At 36.8% G+C, this 8,247-nt stretch overlaps 1 protein-coding gene across 1 annotated transcript in view; it reads left to right on the plus strand.

Annotated features, from left to right (window-relative positions):
- The window catches only part of LOC118735180, a 134,930-nt gene extending 129,401 nt beyond the window's left edge, over positions 1-5,529 (plus strand). Inside the window, exon 4 of the mRNA XM_036464821.1 lies at positions 5,079-5,529. The gene's annotated coding sequence lies outside the window, so the exon portion shown is untranslated. The remainder of the gene's footprint in view (positions 1-5,078) is intronic.
- Positions 5,530-8,247: the final 2,718 nt, after the last annotated feature.

Raw genomic sequence — 8,247 nt, forward strand, 5'->3', positions numbered from 1 at the left:
CTCCATTAACTTTGTAACCTTACTATTTAATTATTTTTTTATTTGTATTTCCCTCTATATTTTTAATTTATATATACATACTTGTAATAAGGGAATCATATAGACGTTATTGTATTCGTATGTCCTTTGTTTGTAATAATTATTGTTTGTTGTACTATAAAAGATAAGACATCTTATTGTACTAATTATAATCATTGAAATGAATAAGTATATAAATACAAAATAAGCAAAGGGGATCCCTTTTGGCGCCGGCCAAACAGCTGATTTTGACAGCAGTGAACTGCTTGCTGTGTGCAGAACTTAAACCTTTAACCTAAGGTTAAAAGCTTTAAAAAGCTATATCTTAAAGCGACTGAAAGCTTCAGTTCAAAGCTCTAGGCTTGAGCTTCCAGCGCTCAGCTTAAAGCTCTGAGTCAAAAGCTACCCTTTATAAGGTGATGCCAACTCACCAGAAAGGGCCGCAAATAAAATATGGAGAAGGGAGAAAATTTTCCAGATCCTTTTAAAAGGGGTGGCAAGATCTTGAGGTCACCAGTCGTGGATGCAGGTAGGTATGCGCGAATGAGTTCGTCGCCTAACGCTCCAGCACCGGAAGGAGCACGATCCTCTCCCCTAGATCTCAGCCGTGATTGCATAGAAATAGGGGTAAACATGGCAGCAAAAAGTCACAATGTGCAGAAAAACGATGCGTTGCTCATATTAGGTAATAAGCTGAGTAGCCTCGTTGAGATGATGGCACTTCCCAGACGCTCCATACATCAACCGATGAGAGACTTGGTGGATGAAATCGTGATATTATACGAGGAAGTGAAGTCGTTAAAGTGCAATAAAGGAGTGGCAAAGGAGTCCCACAGATGTAAAGCCACTCAAACTTCTCCACCCTTTAAAAAGGTAAAAAAATACTCCTAAAAGAGGCCTCGAAGACCCCGCGACTAGTGAGGTTAACCCGGCAAAGCGGCCCGGAGTTATCGAAGTGGCTACAAGCCAAAATAATGGCGAAGGGAAAACAATGGTGTCCTATAGAGATATTTTGGCTAACACTAACCAAACAGCCCCCGGCGATTGGATCGTGAAAAAAGGCAAAAAGTCTAATAAGGCTAAGCCAAACCCTAAACCGGTTAAACCGAATGCCATTGTTATCAAGAAGGTAGGCGACATGTCTTACAGCGATATGCTGAAAACAGTAAAAAGCAGTGCTGACTTAAAAAAGCTTGGCGAGCAAGTCAAAAGAGTACGCAAAACTGCCAAAGGAGTAATGCTGCTCGAACTCAATCATGTATACGAGGAAAATACAGAACTTTTTAAGAAGGTCGTGCAAAATCTGCTGGGAAATGAAGCGGAAATAAAAGCTCTATCCAAGGTAACCTCGATAGATACATGATCTAGATGAGATCATCACAAAAGAAGATATAGCTAAGGCTATAATAAAAGCCATATTGCTGGTGGCAAGCAGGGTCCATTCTTTCAGCGTGCGTTAAAAAAAAGAGCAAAGATATGAAGTTGCTGCAGCTAAACTTAAACCACTGCGAAGCTGCCCAGCAGCTGCTCTGTCAGACAATTATTGAGGAAAGCATTGATGTAGCAATCCTAAGTGAACAGTACAAGAAACCTAACCAAGGTACTTGGATCTCTGATCATAAAAAGAAGGCCGCGATATGGGTTTGCGGAAAAAAGGCATTAGTGGCAAACCTAGCAGTCATGAGTTTTTTGTTAAAAGAAAGATCGACGGGATCTATATTTACAGCTGCTATGTATACGGTGACCATATTAACCATCGTAAAATAAAGGACATTTTTTTCAAAATGATTTGGGAATACAACTTATATGATAAAAGTACCTTACCCATATCGTAATTTAAATCAAATATTTATCAGTTGATTATATTATTTAATTGTACAAGTTCCCCTGCTGTAGCGAAAAATGAAGCTAAATCCTTTTCAAGGACTTCTCATTCCCTTGCTACCAAAATGCGTTTATCATAATTCATACTGCGAGACGAAGCCAGCACACAGTGGTTCAAAATTGGAATTTAATGGTCATAATCCACCCTAGCCTTAATTTTTAAACCACTTTTTACTGAAAAGCAAAAAAAAAATTATTTTGGTGAAAATTTTTTTATAACATTTCCAAATTTTTTGTGTACTTTTTTTTGTTTTGGGTGAACCATACAATTGTTTTGAACTTTCTGTGATCTAACATTTATTACCTGGAACATGAGAATACATTTTTTTCAAAACTGCTACTTTTTCTGCATTTTGTACCAAAAAAATTTTATATAATATATATAATAAATAAAAATTCAGAAATCAGGCTCAACTGGTCCATTGCAAATATTGTAAGCTTTCATAAAAAAATTATAAGTAATCAAATGAAGTGAAAAATGAAGGCAGTGAATTACGAACACTAAATGCCGGCTTTGAACCACTGTGTAGCAGGGGTTTACTGTTCTCTTCCAATGGAACTGGAAACTCAACGTACAAGACGATCCTGGGCACAACTTTCCCTGTGCTTTGTAGATTGTACAAAGATAACCGATTAAATAGAAACCCTTAAGTCGGGTGCGAAGAAAACTGGCGAAGGTTTTCATTATATTTTATAATGGATTTTTATTTTTCATATTCTGCGTTTAAAAATTTACCTCTGAAAAATGCAGAGCCGATTTAAAGGACAGTTTAAGAAATAAAGGACAAAAGGTGTCCTTTATTTTGAAAAAAAATTATAAAGAACAGGGGGTTAAAATAAAGGACTGTCCTTTAAAATAAAGGACGGATGGTCACCGTAGCTATGCACCACCGAGCCTCAGTCAGCAGGAATTTGAATTGTTACTAAGACTTGTGCAAGATGCCACGATGTATTCTCCAAAAGTAATAGCTGGAGGTTTCAATGCTTGTGCTTTAGAATGGGGCAGCAGTAGAACAAATAATCGAGGTCATGCCTTGCTAAGAGCATTTGCTTCCCTGGACCTGCTTCTATTGAATACAGGCAACAGAAACACGTTTGAGAAAAACGGCAGAGGCTCCATTATTGACAAAAACCACGTGGAAGCTAAGCGATAGGTATACGCACAGTGACCACTTATCTATAATAATTGAAATAAAAAGTGCAATTACAGTGTCTCGTCAAAACGTCCAAAGTGATGTAAGTAGTTGGTGCACAAAATCATTTGATATAACTATGTTTAAATTAGTAATTAGCGAAATAAGCAGCGTTATGAATATGCGGGGGAATGCAGAAATCCTCTCAGAAGCCCTCACTAAAAGTGTTATCAAGGCATGCGATTCTTCTATGAGTAGAAAGGTCCGCAGAAACGACCGGAGACCCGTATACTGGCGGACGGTTGAAATAACGTCGTTACGGCCACAATGCAATAAAGCTAGAAGAAAATTCCAAAGAATAAGGTCGGATGAACTAAGGTATAGTTTTAAATCATTGCGTAAGAAATTAAAAGATGCTATAAAAACTAGCAAAAGAGATTGTTTCAAGGAACTTTGTAATGAAATTGATGAGTATCCTTGGGGCGGCGCCTATAAAGTGGTAATGAAAAGGTTCAAAGCTAGCCAAATGCAGATGCCAACATGCCCGACGTTGCTAAAAGAAGTAGTAGAGACTATTTTCCGCGGACGGATGCTATGGCAAATGCCTGTGTTCCTCCTGTAAAGAAGGAGGAAATTGAAAGTGCGGCCAAACGATTAAAAAACAACAAGGCTCCCGGTCCTGATGGTATCCCAAATATTGCCATTAAAGCGGCAGTGGATACAACCCCATCAGTATTTTCGAAAGTTTTTAATAGATGCTTTCAAGACGGTATATTTCCGAATAGATGGAAAAGGCAGAGGCTGGTCCTACTCCCAAAGATTAGCAAACCGCTGGGGGAACCTAGCTCCTAGACCCCTGTGCATGATTGATACTTTAGGTAAGTTGTTGGAGCGTATCATCTGTGACCGTCTATGGAAGCATATTGATTCTACGCATTGTTTGTCTGATGCACAGTATGGTTTTCGAAAAGGTAGGTCAACAGTCGACACAATACGTAGAGTCACTGACATAGCCGAAGAAGCAATAAAAGGTAAACGCTGGAAAAACGGCTCAAAAGAATACTGCGCGGTAGTAACCCTAGATGTTAAGAATGCGTTCAACTCACTAGGCTGGCCGCATATTATTAGTGCGCTGAATTCGATCAGCACCCCGGGATATTTGATAAACGTAATAAGTAGCTATCTATGTAATAGAGTTCTTTATTATAGTACTGATGCAGGTACGAAGGATTATGTCGTTACCAGAGGTGTTCCTCAAAGTTCCGTCATCAGTAACACAATCGGTTGTTATGTATGCGGCCCCTGTTTGGGGACATGCACTCAAACATAAATCGTACGCTAATAAGTTAAACTCGACTTTCCGGCTTAGTGCCCTACGTATATGTAGTGCTTTCCAGACAGTTTCGCATGATGCCGCCAGTGTGATTGCTGGTATAATGCCTGTTGATCTAATGGCTAGCGAGATCCAGCGCACCTACTTGACCTCCCGATCCAAAGGCAGAGCCCTCTTTAAGCACGAGATCGCGGCCGAACGCCAAAAAAGCCTCGCCCAATGGCAACAACGGTGGGAAGCGTCTTCGTCGGGTCGCTGGACCTTCTGACTCATCCCGAGCATCGAAGCCTGGCTGAGCAGATCACAGGGCGAAGTAGATTTTTATATGACCCAACTGTTGAGTGGGCATGGCTGTTTCAGACAGTACTTGTGCAAGTATGGTCATGATGACACAATGGCGTGTGGTTCATGTGGAAATGTACCGGAAACTGCAGAGCATATAGTCTTTGCATGCCCTCCTTTTTCCGCTAAAAGAAACAAATTAAAAGATTTGGTTCTGACTAGTCCGAGTCCTGAAAACTTGCTATCATACATGATAAATGACATTAAGGTCTGGGACGGAGTGAAATCTGTCAGTAAAGAAATAATGACTGAGCTTAGAGCAAGGGAACAACGCCGCCGGATAGAGAGAGGCTTTAATCAGTGAAATAAATGAAGTGAAGTGAAATAATGACATTAATTGTGTTTTACTCTTGTTTTTTACTCCACAGGGAATCTCTTCCCGAAGCACAGACGGCAAAACGCTCCTGAACCCCTTATCACAAATGTGGATGGGTGAATACGGAAATGGCGTTATGGAGTGAGGCATTCTGTATGCCATGGCCCCTCTCTGATGAAATGCGAAAGCAATCCCGGGGAGGTGGCTTCATCGGAGTTTCATACGGGCCACTTGATGGATAGTGCGAACCACCGAGGTTGATGTCTAGACTTTATAGGATTATAGGAACCTTGCAAAGCAAAGCTTTTATAGCTGTCTGGACACACAACATTGAAAGTTTCTGGACACGCAACATTGAAAGTGACTGGACACACAACATTGCATGTTGATAAAACCGTTGTAAAACTAAAACTACATATATTATTGTTTACAGTATTGGTTAACCGTTCATACCAATCTTTAAGATTAAACAAAACAAATTAGCGCCTTTAAATAAAATAATTAACGTATTGTATAAAAAACTTTTGTGAAATATATTAATACCTCTGAGATTTATTCCATTCATATCAAACATTTTTTTTTTGTGTGTGAAAATACAAAATCAGACATTTTATGCATTTCAATAAAAAAAAAATACTGAATTCGTTTCAAGTTGCATACACTCACACTTTTTTACCAATACACTCACACTTTGCAAATTGCCTATCATCGATTTTTCTTTCAAGACGCTTAGCTTTGGGAAGTAAGTTTTTGTTTTCAGAAAATTGTCTGCTTAATGAAATATAGAAAATAAATAAAATAAAAAATAAAAAAACTTTTTAATATGCCACGCTTTTATAAATGGACTAAAAAGTAGAAAATAGTATTTCTCAGTCCCATAGAATTTGTTTTGATAACTTTTGATTTTGAAATTTTAGCAAAAGTGATTATAAACAATTTATGAGATTGAAAATGAAAAGCGTGGGGAGCATGTAATAGACTTGAATTGATTTGAAAATTAATATATGTATGTATGTGAGTATATGAATAACGATCGCTTAATTTCGATCTCAAATTTTGTATATTCGCTGTAGAAATTGTAGGTCTATGTTATATAGTTTGACTATTGTCAATTAAATTATCTTTGTATTGCATGCGCTCCTCGTTTTTCGTTTTCAATCACATAAATTGTTTATAATGACCTTTGCTAAAATTTCCAAATCAAAAGTGATCAAAACAAATTCTGTGGGACTGAGAAATACTATTTTCTACTTTTAAGTCCATTTATAAAAGCGTGGTACATTAAAAACCTTTTTATTTTTTTTTTAAATAAAATATTAATTTAAAATATATTTAAATGTGTGTAGTAGAAAAAAGTGACCACGGTGGCAAAGAGAAGAAGCTTAAGTTTTCCTCGAGTTGTGAAAATAACAAGGACAACCAATTTGACAGCTAACGAGCTTTGATTGAGATTATATTTATATGTAAACTTACTTTAATGCTTTGCCGTTCGCATATGGGCAAATCTAAAATATTGGTACACTTTCAAAATAAAAATTTGAATTTTTAAATTTGTGAGCACACCTATGTTTTATATATCATTTTATTCGTAATCTCTTAATAAATCGATTAATATAAGTGTAATTAATTTTCATCAAGTGCTTCAAAAGTAAGACGAGGAATAAACATGAAATAGAAAACAAAAGAATAAGCTGGGTTCAAATTACGCTGTTCAAGTTGTAAACTTTGAGCAAAGATTTTGAAAGCTGAACTCACTTAATTGGGACGTTCTAAATTCAATGGGATACCCCGTTTTACCAGATTGGCTCCGGTTTTCGAGATAACGGTACTTGAAAATTTGATTAAATTTTAACTATTTTATAAATAGCTCCCTCAGTTTTGAAGTTATTTTACAAAAATTTTGCACATAACAGTTTTTTTTAATATTACCTTAATTATTCCTTAAAATTATCGAAATAGGTTCACATTAACATATAGCTCCAATACAACTAATTACTCAGATATATGTTTTTGCGCTATAACTCTAACTTCATATCTGAATAAAATAATTGTATGTTAGCTATAAGTAAAAGTGAACCTATACTAAATTTTTACCTGCTCTATTGGAGGAGTTATAACGCAAAACAACGTCTCTGATCAATCAGTTGTATGGGAGCTAGATGTTTTAGTGAACCGATTTCGACGATTTTATGGAATAGTTTATTGGAGATCACGTACTGCATGCGCATTCAAATGGCATTAGTATTAATTAAGTTAAAATGATGTAAGACTCTGTACATACTGTAATGTTTCATTTTCCATTCATTCCATATGATTCAACTTCAATTGTATTATTCTTAGCCTATTTCCTTTTTTTATCTGAATTTTGTACAACACACAACACACGTTTTCTTATTAAAGGCAAAAGGAATTTATCCAACATAATCGCGTTTAATCCAAAGTATTATTGCCCAATCCTTATTAAAGACTACAGGCTATGGGCCTCCCCACATTGCATGGCAGTAATATTTTTGGAAAATAAGGAAATAAATTCGAGATAATTAATTTACACGTGTTGTAAAAGGTTATAAGAAAAGCAGACAAAAAATGGCGTCAGAATCGAGATATGCAATTAATAAATAAAACAGCAATAATTATTTCAATTGGCGGTACAAGATCGAAAGACTGATTAAAGAAAAAGGTGTCTGGGGTGCGATAATTGATGATCCACTGGTTTCAAAAACGACAGCATGGCTGGAAAAAGATGAGAAGGCACACACGACAATCGCACTTAACTTAGAATACGATCAAATTCAACACATTCGAAATTGTGAGACGGCAAAAGAAGCATGGGCTAAGTTGAAAGAAATTTACGAGAAAAACAGTACAAGCAATCGCGTTAATATTCTACGTACCATCATGAAACAGCGACTGGAAGAAGGTGGAAATGTCGAAACGCATGTCAATACTATGTACCAAAAATTGAAGGCTTTAGGTACCGATTTGAAACCAGAAGTGTTCATGAGTGCAACATTGCTTGGGTCTTTACCATCAAGTTATGGTCCATTGATAACTGCACTCGAAGTACGTGAAGAAAAGGATTTGACAGTGAGCTTAATTACTTCAAAATTAATTGACGAATATAAGCGCCGTGAAGAAAGGCAACAAGAAGGTAACAAAGATGCAACTGCACTAAAAGTCAGTTCATTGAGACATAAAGATGGTTAGGTTAGGTTACGGTG

Source organism: Rhagoletis pomonella, unplaced genomic scaffold, assembly GCF_013731165.1.
Source record: "Rhagoletis pomonella isolate Grant_MI unplaced genomic scaffold, Rhpom_1.0 Rhpom_scaffold_00003, whole genome shotgun sequence".
NCBI lineage: Eukaryota > Metazoa > Arthropoda > Insecta > Diptera > Tephritidae > Rhagoletis > Rhagoletis pomonella.